This window comes from Doryrhamphus excisus, linkage group LG19 (assembly GCF_037039965.1).
Source record: "Doryrhamphus excisus strain RoL-2023G ecotype Guam linkage group LG19, RoL_Dexc_Guam_v1.1, whole genome shotgun sequence".
NCBI classification, from domain to species: Eukaryota; Metazoa; Chordata; class Actinopteri; order Syngnathiformes; family Syngnathidae; genus Doryrhamphus; species Doryrhamphus excisus.
Genome location: NC_136375.1, coordinates 10,292,997 through 10,309,361, shown reverse-complemented (window position 1 = coordinate 10,309,361; position 16,365 = coordinate 10,292,997). Strand labels below are relative to the sequence as shown.

At 39.0% G+C, this 16,365-nt stretch overlaps 1 protein-coding gene across 3 annotated transcripts in view; it reads left to right on the top strand.

Annotated features, from left to right (window-relative positions):
* sash1a (SAM and SH3 domain containing 1a) overlaps positions 1-16,365 on the top strand; it is a 179,216-nt gene that overhangs the window by 113,869 nt on the left and 48,982 nt on the right. Inside the window, exon 1 of one of the 3 annotated variants that reach the window (XM_058057372.2) lies at positions 6,772-6,928. The exons of the other annotated variants lie outside the window; for them this stretch is intronic. The gene's annotated coding sequence lies outside the window, so the exon portion shown is untranslated. Of the gene's footprint in view, positions 1-6,771; positions 6,929-16,365 lie in introns of those variants that run through there. 3 annotated transcript variants of the gene reach the window in all.

Below are 16,365 nucleotides of genomic sequence, written 5' to 3'. Positions count from 1 at the left end.
TGTACCCGTGCATGATCAAGATTAGTTTTAGAGTTTTTTGAGTCATATTTTTATGTGTACAAAATGGTGGTTAGCATGAATAATAGCAGGAGGAGCAATTACATGACTCTTCGGTGTGCCTGTGCGTGACTAAGCATACTGTGGGATAGTGTACATTAATTGTAGTCTTTTATGTATTTCTATTATGCAAGTTGGTGCTTGGGTCTAGTAACTGGCAGGAGGAGCAATTGCACTTTGTCACAGGAGGAGCAATTGCATTTGTGGTACGTAATCTTACATAAGCAACAATACTGTATGACTTTGTAAATCATTTTGCATCATTGATTGTTATTGTGCAAGGTGGCAGTATGAATATATGAATGAATGTATGAATGTAATGGCGGGAGGAGTGATCGCATACAGTATATTACTTGTCAGTGTTGTGCCAAGACCAAGACCGTGTGTGACTGATAACACTGTGGGATAGTGTGAATTCTCTGAAGTCTTTCCATGAAATTCTATCGGTGGTGCTTATTACTAGTAACTGGCAGGAGGAGCGATTGCATTCATGGCATGACTCAACTGTATTGTGCCTGTGAATGAGTGTATTGTTGACTTTAACTTGTGGATTATTTTTTTATAGTATCTTTTAATATTTCAATTGTGCAAGGTGGTGCTTATTACTACTAACTGGCAGAAGGAGCGATTGCATTCATGGAATCACTCAACTGTATTGTGCCTGTGAATGAGTGTATTGTTGGCTTTAACTTGTGGATTATTTTTTATAGTATTTTTTAATATTTCAATTGTGCAAGGTGGTGCTTATTACTACTAACTGGCAGGAGGAGCGTTTGCATTCATGGCATGACTCAACTGTATTGTGCCTGTGAATGAGTGTATTGTTGGCTTTAACTTGTGGATTATTTTTTTATAGTATTTTTTAATATTTCTGTTGTGCAAGGTGGCACTTTTCCTGAATAACTGGTAAGAGGAGCGATTGCAATAATTATGACTTGACTATTCTAGTTGTACCTGTGTTGTGAATGAGCCATTGTATTAATTACATGACTTGACTACACTGTGACAGCATGTATGTCACGCCTGAACTATCATACCGTGTTTGAGTGCTACTCTTACTACTTCTCCTCTGGAAAGTCTCCAAGTTCTCAGGTAAAAAAAAGTGGAATACAATATCGATCTACATGCTGGAAGCTGTGTATAAAAGGATAAAAAATAAACTGCATGGTGCATGCATCAAGCCCCGGCTCCCCTTCAGGCTACATCTAATGGAGTTCTGTGTCACCCACCTCCACTGTCTCTCTTCATCAACGCGCAAGCAGCACCCGCCTCATAGCCTGCAGCGCACGCACTGATGCCCGAGCACACATGTCATTTTTTTGAGAAGCCAATCAGATATTTCTCCACAACCTGTGGTCTATCGGAGAGTTCTGTGCACCTCAGAAGTTGAACGCTGCGGTGTATAGTAGTGTAAGACAGCCATGTGGGAGTCGGTGTGCGCCAGCAGTCCTACGTGCTCTGTGGTCGGGTCTGCTTGTCTGCTTTCAACTGTGGTCTTTCATCATGTTCTCTGCCTATTTTGGCACCCACTTTGTGTGTGTGTGTGTGTGTGTGTGTGTGTGTGTGTGTGTGAGTGAATGTTGCTATGATAGGTGGTTGGGCAGACCAGCTCTTTCCTGCCATCTAGTGGTAGAAGGAGGTACACATGCACAATGGAATGGGATCTATCCAGTCTTATTGTCTTTGTCAAGACAGAATTTTCTTTGTTTTTGGTTGGATGTCAGTTGACCAGGCATGTGTGGCTAATATAGTGTCTGGAATTAAGTATTAAGACAGATATGACTTTATTAATAGTGGGACTTTTGAAGGCAACTGCTGTATCAGTGTACAGCTTGTGTATATATATATAGCAGTATATATTTACTATCCACTGAAAATGAAAATCATTGACGAAAAAGCTGGCAAAAAAAGTGAAAATAATCCCCTACAGTGGTGGGAGTGGTATGACCTGGGGCTGCATGAGTGCTGCCAGCACAGGGGGTGCTGTGGTTCACTGAAGGGAAACATGAATCTTAAATTATACTGACATTCTGAAGCAGTTCCAACTTCAAGTTCCTGATACAATACCAATATAGGGGTATCAATCTGACCCGCGTCACGAATCACGCGTCATGAATCACGTATATTAATAATATTTTTGTGTTTGAAAGCCTAAACCTGTATGCGCTTTTTTGCCAAGTTTTGACATTTTTAAGCATAAAATGGCTACATGGACTAAAATCCAAATATATGCCATTCCGAAGATGTATTAAAATTGTGATAAGTGGTATTCTCCATTGGTCACTAGGTGTCAGTAATATTATTTTGATGTCCAGTGAAACAGCCATGCACCAGACTTTAATAACATAATGGTCATAATAATAACACTGTAACCCATACCAAGCTAAAACATCATCTGTGAAGGCTTATTTATGTTTTTTAATTTATTGTATCGGGTTTTAAATTGGGTAAAGGTTACTATAGGGGTGTTAGTTTATGTCTAGATGGCTCTACTGTTTTTAGAAGATCGTAAACAGGTTTTCTATGCTTTGATTGAAAGTATTCCATAAAGGGATTACTTTTTTTTGCCAATATCCGATGTCAGTATTAGATCGGAACACCCCCGAAAAGCAGAGGGACACTGAAAAAATATGGCATGTTATCCAAGAAGAGACTGAGGGCAGAAACAGGCAGACTGTGGAGCATGATTATTTTCTCTTTAGCTTCTTGCCATGTATCCTTAAATGACTTCAAATGTTGTGCAGCACATAAACAGCTCCAGACAACACCCCCCCCCACCCCGGAGCGCCCATTTATCGCATAAGATGAGCTGATCAGACTCCAGACAAGCACGCTTATTCTTTTATTCCGTGTTCATTTGTGAGCGTTTGCCTCCGGAGAGTTGAGTCCTGCGTAAATTGAATAGCCGCTAATAGATTTTGATGTGCTGTAATGAGACATGTGATTAATAAACAATAAAGAAGCAGCAAAAGTACATTTTAAATACTGATGTACTCTTGGTTGTAGTAAGTACTCTCTTAAGGAGGGCGCTTTACGGCACTCTGGCTAAGGTGACCCAGAGTTTTTTTTTGTGTGTGTGTTTTATGACACAGATGGCTTCAATAAACATTTTTATGTTTGCTCGTGAGTGCAAGCAACCACTCTGGTTTTAATGTCTTGTAAATGCGGGACCAACACTGTGAGGACACTCCTAAAAAGTGACCTGATGCTTGGAGAAAAAGTCTTTTGACTTCAAACAGGAAACAACGTTCACAAACACTTGAGCAAAAAATGTCCACCTCACTTTCCGACCCGATTGTGTGTGTATAATAATGTGTTTATACGGACATCTGCTGCCTTACAATGTTGTGACGGCATATTTAAACAGGATGCGGGGTACTGAAGTATTAGTTTATGTCAGGGGTGTCCAAACTATTCCCAGCAAGGCCTGTATAGTGAAATAGTGAAAAATAAAAGGTTGCATGGTCCACTTTAATATTTAGTCAAGCAAATCATGTCGATATGCTAAGAAGTTAGAAAAAGACTGCATCACAGTTGTAAAAAAGCCTATTATTGGTATCAACTTTGCTCTTTTTTCCCCCCATTTTTGGTGTTTTTTAAAAAAAATTTCCCCAAATATTCCCATGTTTTTTCTGTAATATTATGACTTTTAGAATTCACATAATATTTTTACTTTATTCCAATAATATTATGTATTTTTCTGCAACCTCATTTTCCAAAAAAACCCCAACATACATATTTTCTTTAATATTTGCTCGTTTTCCTCATAGTATTATGAGCTTATTTTTTTAACTTTTTTAGCTAAAATACCAATTTTTCCACTTTGATATTTAGTCAAGCAAAGCATGTAGATATGCTAAGAAGTTAGAAAAAGACTGCATCACAGTTGGCGATGTAAGTAAAAAAGCCTATTATTGGTATCAACTTTGCTCTTTTTTCCTCCCATTTTTGCTAGTTTTAAAAAAAATTCCCCAAATATTCCCATGTTTTTTCTGTAATATTATGACTTTTAGAATTCACATAATATTTTTACTTTATTCCAATAATATTATGTATTTTTCTGCAACCTCATTTTCCAAAAAAACCCCAACATACATATTTTCTTTAATATTTGCTCGTTTTCCTCATAGTATTATGAGCTTATTTTTTTAACGTTTTTAGCTAAAATACCAATTTTTCCACTTTGATATTTAGTCAAGCAAAGCATGTAGATATGCTAAGAAGTTAGAAAAAGACTGCATCACAGTTGGCGATGTAAGTAAAAAAGCCTATTATTGGTATCAACTTTGCTCTTTTTTCCCCCCATTTTTGCTGGTTTTTAAATTTTTTTCCTCAAATATTCCTATGTTTTTTTATGTAATATTATGACTTTTAGAATTCACATAATATTTTTACTTTATTCCAATAATATTATGTATTTTTCTGCAACCTAATTTTCCAAAAAAAACCCAACATACATATTTTCTTTAATATTTGCTCGTTTTCCTCATAGTATTATGAGCTTATTTTTGTTAACTTTTTTAGCAAAAATACAATTTTTTTCTGTTAATATTTTGACTTAAATTAAAGCTGTTTTTCTACTTATTTCAACTTTGAAGCCAGATGTTTCACGACAGGATTTCTTGGTCATGTTCTTGACTTGTTTCCTGTTTCAAGTCACGCGTCTGTTTATCGTCGCGATTTGAACTCAGTGATCCACGGATGTAGGACGATGAGGTCCTCTGGTCCCCGTCCAAACGCCTGATTCTGTCCCCCCTCGTCTGTAGCTGTTCCATTCCTCTTCTCTCTCCCATGACCTCAGGGATTCCTCTGGAAGCACAACATTCCAGAATACCAACATTCCCCTCGCTGTAAATTACACTGAGGCAAACCTCATCGATGAGTGACTCATTCACATAATTGTTACTTTTAGACCTATCAGGTTTCTCCTTGTCTGGCTCTGCATCTTGCTTGTCTGGGACACTTTGGTACTGGAGTTCAGGACTCCAATGGCCTGGACTGGTGACGGGAAAAGAGCTTAACAATGGCAAGAAGATACTGAAACTGAAAGGGGAAAGCCAAAAATTCAATTTTACAAAAAAAAATTGGAAATCCAGGAAACTTTTGCCAAAATCCTGCACACTTTGGGGAGGGGGGAATTGAGAATTGACGAAAAAAAATCAGTACAATTTGGATTTCAAAACCAAGTGGGCGGGAAAAATATAAACATCCATCACACTTTTGACATAACCAAAGTATAGGAGGTAATGCACCTGCAAGTCAAAACACCCAAAAAATAAAACAACAACAAAATCTGGAAAAATTGTATGTCTCTCAATAAAAATACACCACAAAATTCAGTACAATTTTTAAATTCAACCAATTAACTGGGGATTTTATTTCAATAAAAAATGCAAAAAAATAGTACAATTTGGGTTCCAAACAATATATATAATTACATTAACAATAATATTTAAATTAATTAAGTCACCCAAAAAAAATGGACACACTTTAAAAATGACTATTACATCACGAGGGAAAGTGGACCTCAAGTCATAAAACAATAACATAAATCAGAATTGGAATTTGACCAAAATTTTCTCCAAAACAAAACAATGAAAGTGTAATATTGAATAAATAGTTGAGTAAAACATGTCCTCTCAAGACAAATACAAACAAGTCAACCAAGGCCGTAGATATTTGGTACTAAAAACTAACGTTTTCAAAATCTCCGGCAAAAGTTTGGATTTGGAGAAAATCAGATAATGTGTTTGGGTATGGACGCCAATAACCGAAGTGTTACGTTTCACGGTATGCTGTGATGTCATACATGCAATCTGTGTTTATAGGAAATACACATGCTAGCCACCAAAAACAAAAAAACTAGAGCTCAATCAAAAATTGGAGGGAATCTAAACTCGCACAAAAAAGAAAACACAATTCAAAATTAAGATAGGAATGCTGGAATTTTTATTAAAATAATTTTTCTCAAGTTACACACTTTCCAAATGATCATTATTATAGAAAATGGGGGAAATCATTCCTCCAATGTTAAGTACAATTTACAAAAAAGCCTCTAATCCATTGAATTTGAAATGTTGCCAAATAGGCAGCACGACGTTCGAGTGGTTAGCGCGCAGACCTCACAGCTAGGAGACCAGGGTTCAATTCCACCCTCGGCCATCTCTGTGTGGAGTTTGCATGTTCTCCCCGTGCATGCGTGGGTTTTCTCCGGGTACTCCGGTTTCCTCCCACATTCCAAAAACATGCTAGGTTAATTGGTTAATTAGGTATGAATGTGAGTGTGAATGGTTGTTTGTCTATATGTGCCCTGTGATTGGCTGGCGACCAGTCCAGGGTGTACCCCGCCTCTCGCCCAAAGACAGCTGGGATAGGCTCCAGCACCCCCCGCAACCCTCGGGAGGAAAAAGCGGTAGAAAATGAATGAATGAATGTTGCCAAATAGTTCCCCATTATGCATGAAATCAAACAAGACCTCTGCATATCAAACTTTTGGTTGAACTTCATCTTTACATTGCAAGAGTGTTGAGCTTCTTTTTCCACTTGTACGAGGAGTAGACTAGAAATAAAGGCTGTATGAGTTCCATTGTAAAACAGACTTGCATAGCATTTTTGTTCACAGGAGGGTGAGCAATGAAGGGCCCCTCCCACTCTACTAAATACAAACTCTCCTACAGTACAGCCTCCCCTGCCCCCCCCATCCCATGTGAGCCTCAGCGCTGATGACGATGATGACTGAACCTCTCTGTCCTGCTCGCTGAGCTTTGTCGCGCTCCAGCACACATGCATTGTTCCGCTACTTGTTGCTCCCGTCAGGGTCGGAATCCGCACGGAGCGTCGAGCTGGTGAACGAGTGGAGTTCCGCCTCTCGGTGAGTGTTGAGCTGCCGAATAAATGGAAAGTTGTGCTGTTGGTAGATGCTGGGCTCATGTGGAACTTAAGTACATGCTTTTTTTTTTTTTTTTGCTGAGTCATGGCATTCTGCTGTGCCATTCTGTGACAGCTTGTGTCAGGATTATACAGTAAATATGGCGCTGGTGCTTTTAGTTTTCTATTGACCCCTCTTGCAAGATGTTCATTGATTGTCTTTGTTGCCACACACACACACACACACACAATCGTGCCTTGTTGTCCAAAGGGACTCCATTGTTTGCTTCACATCATTGTTTGTGTGTCTGCGTATGTCCAAAAAGTCTCTCACAATGAAGTCTGTCACCAGCAGTGGAGATTTGTGCCCCCCCATCCCACCATCCCTCACATCTGGATCAGCCCACCAGCTGACTGGGAACAAGGGAGCGGATGGGATAAGGAAAGAAGGGGGGGGAATTTGCTCAAGCTGCAGTTCCCTCAGTGGGGAACTTTTTTTTTCTTCTTGCAAGAACAATGTCCTTATGGATGCATGAGAGGAAACACACACACACACACACACACACTTGGCCAAGGTGTTTTCACACCTGCCTCATTCAGTTAGGCAAATCATTGTTTACCCCCCCCAGGCATACTTAGTTTAGCCCCACACAGCAACACCACGGGGGACATACAGTAAGTACAGTTGGGAATAAAGTCTGCTAACCATGATGTCACAAATATGAACTACTATGTATATTGGCAGAAATATTATTATTTTTTATGGATTACTGTTTGTTTGTGGGAAAAAATAATATTTGTTTCAATATGATTCTGGTTATGGGTCAAGGTGATAGATTAATTTCTTTTCCACTAATTACTGTGGGTTTATTTTTGTCGAAAATCCTACCAATTCCACTCAGCCTGCTTCCAGTGTCTGTTAAGATAAGATAAGATAAGATATGCCTTTATTCGTCCCTCAGTGGGGAAATTTGTATTGCACAGCAGCAAGAGTACAGAAACAGTTAAGCAATACAAAATACACAATATAGAAAAATAAACAATATAAACAACCCAAGTATTAACAAAATCAACAGTTTTTTCCCAGAGTTATATACAATACAGTATGTAGATAATATGAAATGAGATGAGATATATGACCAGTCTATACACTGAGATCTTGCTAGTGAGTTAATATGAGGCATTATGGAAATACTTCACATAGAACTTAGTATATTGCATTTAGAGCCCTTAATATTGCACATGGAGGTTGATCAGATATTGCACAGTGAATGGGGTCTGGAGTAACTATACTGACTATAAAAGCAAGTATTACACCGGGGTGGGCAAACTACGGCCCGGGGGCCACATCCGGCCCGCAAAGTGTTTGAATACGGCCCGCCCAATCTTTCCAAAGTATTTCATTTAAACTCAACATACAACCTGGCATCATGGCCTGAGCCAACCTTTTGATGGTTTTATCAATTTCGTTTTTTGACATGGTCTGTTGTTTACAAAGTGCTCCTGAAAAAAGGGACACATAGATTATTATTAGATTATTAGATTATTATAATTATTATTAGAACTATTATGATTATTATAATTATTATATTAATGCTAATTATTATATTAATTATATAAAATATTATTGTTATATTTGCATATTTTACATAATAATAATATAATAATTATTATTTTAATTTTATTGTAATTATTATAATATTTTATTATTTTTCAAATATTTAAATTTAAATATAAAATAATAATAGCAGATTGCATGACAATTTTACAGATACAATAATACCAGGTGGACTGTTACGTGTAAAATATATAGTCTGCCCCCCCCCCCCCGTAAATTTTGTCATATCAATGCGGCCCGCGAGTCAAAAAGTTTGCCCACCCCTGTATTACACAGATGTACATAGTGGTGTAGAAAGTTATGTTCATGATAATATTATGGGATATCAACCAATGGCTCACTTATCTGAACCACCAGTTGAGTATTGACTGTTCCTGTGCAGCCTTAGTAAAAGTATGCACACCAGTTCCTCTTGCAACACTTAACCAGACCTGCACGTCCACTCCTGTGCTTGTTCATCCATCCGTACAGACAGGACAGAGTGTGGGAACAGGTGTGTGTGTGTGTGTGTGTGTGTGTGTGTGTGCTGCCTTCATTAGCCGTAAAGTGAAAGGCGAGGTAAAGTGGACGGTCTTTGCATCTGTCTGGAGAGTGAGGCGGTGGCAGCGATGAAACATTGTCTCCAGTTCTCCGTGAGGAATTGTTTGGCGGTGCAGTTGTGCCATATGTGCAAGAACGGTGTAATTCCGTGGTGTCCTGCTGTCAGTGCAGCTGCTCCTTCTCCTGGCTGGAACAAGCCAACATCGCTTTGATTTACAGTCAGCCAGGGCGTGTGCGAGCTTTAGCAATGACTACTGTTGGCGTAGTCTGAAACGGTGGAGACGATTGTCCTTTAACTTCTGAATAGTCAAGTTTTTACATGATTTCAGGGTGGTTATGCTGATATATGCTGATATACGGTGTCCAAACCAGTCGAGACGGCTGGTAGTACCCACCATTTTGGATCAGTTGCATCAAGATGCCATTAATCAATAGTCAATTTCTCCATTCCCCCCCCCAGGGAGCGCATAATTTTGGGCCAGTATTTTTACTAAACTTGTTCCTCCTCCATCATTGTCTTTTTGAACAATTTCCAGCATCTTTTCTTGGATCTAAGAAGTGCATACTTTTTCTGCCCACTGTTATTTCTCAAGGCTTGTTCCTGCTACTTCATCATTTATTTTCAAAACATTTAGAAATTCCACATTTCTAGTTTGTCATCTTTTCTTGAATCTTTTTTCCAGGTAGTGCATACTTTTTGTCAATGCCTCATCAATTGTACTATATGTACAATATGTACTATATTCCAACAATTTAAAATTTTCACGCAATGGACAGAAAACATATTTCCCTAAATCTTTTTTTTTTTCTCAGGGAGTGCATACTTTTTTGTCTATTATTTCTCAAGACTCGCTCTTGCTATTTCATTGTTTATTTTTAAATAATTTTTAAAATTAACATAATGGACAAAATTTATAGTAATATTTTCTTCATTTTTTTCCAGGGAGTGCATACTTTTTGTCCATTATTTCTCAAGACTCGCTCTTGCTATGTTATTGTTTATTTTTAAATAATTTTAAAAATTAACATCATGGACAGAATTTATAGTAATATTTTCTTTATTTTTTTTCCAGGGCGCGCATCGTTTTTGGTCAATATTATTACTAAATGTGTTGTTCCTCCCGCATATGGTTTTAAACTAAAAATTAGTGCATGGAGTTGCCCATTGCAGGAGTGGAAACTTAAAAATTTCCACACAACGGATAGAAAACATATTTCTCTAAAAATTATTTCCAGGGAGCACATACTTTTTGATGAATACTATTACTAAATGTGTTATTCCTCCATCATATGTTTTTAATCTATTTAAAATTTTCACACCATGGATAGATCACATATTTCTGAAAATCTTTTTTTTTTTTTTTCCAGGGAGTGCATACTTTTTGGTCAACATTATTACTAAATGTGTTGTTCCCTCTCATATGTTTTTTTTAACTATTTAAAATTTCCACACAATGGACAGAAACATATTTCTCAATTTTTTTCCCCAGGGAGTGCATACTTTTTCCCCTCCAGCATCAGCATCTAATTTCAAAATTCCACACAAAGAACAAAATGTATACAGTAGTTTGTGGAGTAGTATGGAGTGCATACTTTTTTCCCACTATTATTTCTCAAGAGTTCGTCATTTATTCATCCGTGTCTTCACTAACAATGTTCAAGGATGCACATGTGCCTCAGGGTTTAGCCCTCGAACGCATAGAGAGAAGCAAAACGCTGCTTCTGTGCAGTCACATGTTGTCTCGCCATGCGTCTTTTTGTGCCTGCATCACATTGAAAAGACTGGATTACAGCTATTATTGGTGGTGGGGGGGTGGGGGGGGCTCTTTGTGTGGCAACAAAATACTTCTGATTACTGCTGGCTCTGCTGCTTCCCGGCTCAGCACAGCCATTGGCAAACAGGAATGGCTACAGGCGTAAACAGCATTCGGGTAATTAGTCAATAAACAAATAAACCTCCTTTAGAGCGGCAGTGCACGACACAAGATCAAGTATGACCTTACGGTGTGTTCACATACATCATAGTGTCTTGTCAAAGGCAGGAGTGATGAACGACTATTGGACTTTAAGGGGATGACCTCAGCACATTGGGAAATGTCTCAGGTCTCCGAACGCAGCAGCCAGCGCCGACTTTCTCACACTCTGTATAAGTACTGACAACTAAAAATGCCCTGAGCGCCTAAACCTCCATTTTTTTAAACGACAAAGCGCTGTCGGTCCCACGACTACAGTATAATGTTACCAATGGTTGGCGGTCATGTTGTTTCCTTACATTACATTAAAAAAAAATCATTATTATAGTGCTGTAACCTTAAACATAAAAATCCTCTTAAAAAAGAAATACAAGAAAAGGGAAAATATTTAATTAAAACAAAATACTTTGAACTAAATACTTCAATTTGCTGAAACTACACTTTTCTGGTCTAAGGGGTGGGGGAAATTGACCACACATTTTATATTTTATTTAGCTAAATCTGTGCTTTTACAGTGTGGGAAGTGGGGAGAACCTCACCAACCGTCATCGGGGGTCTTGGCAAGGCCCAAAAATGGAAGAAGTAATGGAGTAATGATGAAGTAATGGAGAATCATCCCACTTCTGACACCATTCTTGTAACGGATTACCGTGAAATGTTGATAAAGTATATCAGGGAAAACTGAGACACAATGTTGAAGGAACTGCCACATATCTGTGGTGTGGATCGGTTCCAAGGTTCCTCCCAACTGACCGAATCCCACTTCTGACACCAGTTTTGTCACAGAACCCTATTAAGTAGTACCCTCAACCAGTTTCTCACCCATATCTGGGATATATTGTACAGTGGTCATGTTTTCCCAAGGGTCCTCTCAACTAGGAAATAACGAGGAACCATCACACTTCTGATATATTCTGTTGCAGAACAGTGAAGGAGTAGCATGTACACCAAAAGCCAGGCTCTTAGGCAATGTCTCTTATTGTTGCCCTATTCCAAACATTTGAATGCTTCACCCATACCCGGGCACCCAAGCGTTGATCCCACTTCTGACACCACTAGAGTGGAACTCCAGTGATCCTTTAGTTTGTGTTTGTGTTCTATTTTGCTGTCATGGAGGGCAAAGTATTCTGCATCCATCTAGATCAATCTAGAGTGCCCTTAATTCGTATTCATGTGGGTGTCAACAGTCGTACTCATGTGTGCACCGGGATAAGTTATGGAGTCTGGTGAAGTGTTAAAAGATGGGGAGCCTGCATTGCATGATTGTTTTTTTTTTTTCTTCCCCGACATTAACATCTCACTCAAAGGTGGGTGTTTAATGGCTGCTGTAAAAGTACAGGCTGGTAAACACATAAAAATGCCAAAGTGAAAGCAGAGCGCGTGTGCTAGGAGGTCATGTGCTTTTACACCAAATTGAATTCTTGCTCTGTGTATTAGTGTATAACTGCTCTATGTCTTTCAATCATGGTTGGTCAAGCCTAAAGTCTTTAGGGGGGGTTGAAGGCCAAATGGAGTGTGTTTTCTATGCTTTGCCCCAGGGGGAGCTGTTGCTTCAGCTGTGGACTATAAAATCCATTCACCCTTGCCCACCCCCCCCCCCCCCCCCCCCAAGTCAAGCCCTATGGCCCACAAACCCATCCATCTTCAAGTTTTTGTTCTGGGCTTGACAGCTTCCATTTTACCATGACATCACAGCCACTAGTAATAAACCTGTAAACCACCACATGTGCCACTTTTTCCCGATTGCACATAAACACACCAAGCGGGCGTCTGCTTGAAGTTATGACTGAGCCAGACTCTGGAACTAAACAACGTTTCGCTTGGCCTGACTGCTTTCACGAAGAATGACGTTACGTTGACCCTCTGTGGGCTGAGTGAAGTCTCTGTCTTTCAGTCAGTATTGATTGTTTCTTTGCAAAGACGTATAAAAACATTGCCTGGCCTTGGACAGTCAACCTACGGAAGTCTTTTTTTGTCTAATTGTTTCTGGGCTGTCATTCTATATTTGTAGTCCTTGACTGTAGAACCTTAAAAAGACATTTCTGATGATGATTGATGGTGGTTGACCAAACATAAGCTACAAATTCAAGTGTTCTCAAAAATATTCTTTTCTTTAGTGTATTTGCAAAGGAAGTAGAATTGACATTAGAACAAATGAAACAATAATAAATCCACTGTCAATTCCCTAGGAGCAGGATTGGTCATAATAAATGTTTACTACCAAAAGTGATTCAAGCACATAAATAACCAAAAAAAAAAAAAAAAAATGGGGGAATCTGGGGGAAAATATGTACAGTCGCCCCTCATTCGAACAACCTTGCTCTATTGAGGTTTTTCAAAAAGTAAGTTATATATGATCACTGTATCGCCGTCGACTATAGCCTATTATTTATCAAAAAATATTGACAGACAAGTCATGTGTAGTATTCTGTTTATTAATGTTACATTGAAGAGACATTACCTTACCTTAACAGTGCCTGGAGTTGCCCATTGCAGGAGTGGAAAAAAGTTGTCCTCGCATTCTGTGTGGAAGTGGTAAATTTTTGTTTCTACAACAAATTCAAATATTTGAAATTAAAGTAACTAATAGGAATGGGCATTAGCCTACATTTTCCTATGAAGACAAGTCATTATTTGATCATTGTTTTTAGACAAAGATGTCTAATTGGATGTTGATGTTGTTGGATGACTCCTGTTGCATTGCTAAGGTCAACGTCTGATTCAAAGAACTGCATTCATGTTGTTGTCTGGTACTGCAGCTCAACATCCCATACCTGACGTCATGTTGTTCTAGTTGAGACCAAATCCACAGTGCCTCTGCTGGTTGCAACCAAGTCGTCCACTTGCCTCACTTGCTTCCCTGCATGATGAATCAACAATGATTTTGCCCCAATTTTCCAAATATGAGCCTCAGCCGCTAAATGCATGACATAATTCCTATTTTCTTGCACAGCTGTTTATTTCATATTTGTTTATAACAGAAAATGCTGAATATTGTTGAAGTTGTCTTGCTGCTGAAGACTAGAAAATTGTACATTGGAACACAGCAGAGTTTGGTGCTTTAATTGGCTGTGAAACACTGAGGCTAATTAATCCATATTGTGTTCAGGATGCACAAACAAACACTGGAGTAGGGCGCAGGCGTCGTGGAAGAAGACGTCATTTGCACAGATAAAGCCCAAAAGCTCTCATCTAGACTGTCGTTGCCAAGCAATTAGGAAAATGTACAACATTTGTTTGGTTTAGTGTTTTTTTTTTGTGCCGCAATGCTGCCACTGGGTTCATATTTTGTCAGTGTAAGCAGGACGGTCTGGCCTGAAGTTGCAGCGTGGGGGTGTAAATTCCTGTAAAAGTGGAGTTGTCCAGCTGAGCTTGCACTTTGTTTTGGTGTTTTGTGGTTGAGTTTCATGTAAAAGTGAGTGGCAGACTGATTGATTGAGTTTCTGCTGGCAGAGACACGGTTTGTTCATATTTAGGAACGCTTCCATTTATTAATATGGCTGAAATATTGTTGGCGTTTGGAGCCAATTGCTTTAGGGGCTGACAATTGAAATGTGACTTACCATCATGAAAGACACAAAGTCAGCTAGGCCTTAAAGTACACAACGTGCAATGAAAGATGCTGTTCCCAAGACATGTAATGCTCAATAAAGATGTACATTTATGCAGTAGGCAGTTCAGCATTACAGCAAGCAGCATGCCATGTACTATCCTGACGAATCCTATGACCATTCCAATACAAATGACTTGAAAGATGCTGTTGCCAGGACTAAATCCTGAATAAAGATGTAAATTCATGCATTCAGCAGTTCGGCATTGCAGTAAGCAGCATATCATGTACTATCCTGACTAACCATATGACCATTCCAGTACAAATCCCTCAGAATGTGCTTGAAAGATGCTGTTGCCAGGACTAAATCCTGAATAAAGATGTAAATGTATGCATTCGGCAGTTCGACATTGCAGTAAGCAGCATATCATGTACTATCCTGACTAACCATATTACCATTCCAATACAAATGACTTAGAATGTGCATGAAAGATGTTGTTGCCAAGTCTAAATCCTGAATAAAGATGTAAATTTATGCATTCGGTAGTTCAGCATTGCAGTAAGCAGCATATCATGCACTATCTTGACTAACCATATGACCATTCCAGTACAAATCCCTCAGAATGTGCTTGAAAGATGCTGTTGCCAGGACTAAATCCTGAATAAAGATGTAAATGTATGCATTCGGCAGTTCGGCATTGCAGTAGGCAGCATATCATGTACTATCCTGACTAACCATATTACCATTCCAATACAAATGACTTAGAATGTGCATGAAAGATGCTGTTGCCAAGTCTAAATCCTGAATAAAGATGTAAATTTATGCATTCGGTAGTTCAGCATTGCAGTAAGCAGCATATCATGCACTATCTTGACTAACCATATGACCATTCCAGTACAAATCCCTCAGAATGTGCTTGAAAGATGCTGTTGCCAGGACTAAATCCTGAATAAAGATGTAAATGTATGCATTCGGCAGTTCGGCATTGCAGTAAGCAGCATGAACATTTATGCATTTGGCAATTCTTCATTGCAACACGCAGCATGTCATGCACTATCTTGACTAACTATATGACCATTCCAGTACAGATCGTTCAGAATGTGCATGAATGATGCTGTTGCCAAGACAAAATGCAATGATTTCCTGGAAATTGTGTCACCAAATTTTGGTGCAAATGGAAATCAAATTGTGAAAGTAACATTCCTTTGCATGCCATATATCATATTGAATTGCACTAGAGAACGCAGGTGTACCTAATGTTGTGGCCAGTGAGTGTTTGTCGTGTTTAGAGCTCCATCTGCAGTCTTGAAGCTGAAGATTATTTATGTCCACTGCGGCGTGTGTGACATATCATGTGTTTGCCGCTTGTGTGCGTAATATATGACGGCTGCGTGAAGGCTGCCACTAATTACAGAGGCCCTACGCCGCAGAGCAGCCGGCGGCGGACCTTGGTTTGTGCATAACGTCTCATTTAGAAGCGAAAGTCAGCCATGTTTGCGCACATTGCCTCTAGCCATGCAGGGTGAAGAAATGCGCTTGACCAAACTAGTTATCAATGTGGGTTAAAGGTATTTTTAGATGAGATTTACAGCCTGCTTTAAATCACCGATCCTGCATTGAGTGTGTGAGTGCACTTCCTTTCCGTGTGTGTGTACAGGATGTGTTGTCCATGCCAGGAATGATGTGGACTCTTCTGGCTCACACATGATGCTGTCTGTCTCTTTTCTGGAAAATTAATGTTTTTTTCTTATTGTGCTAA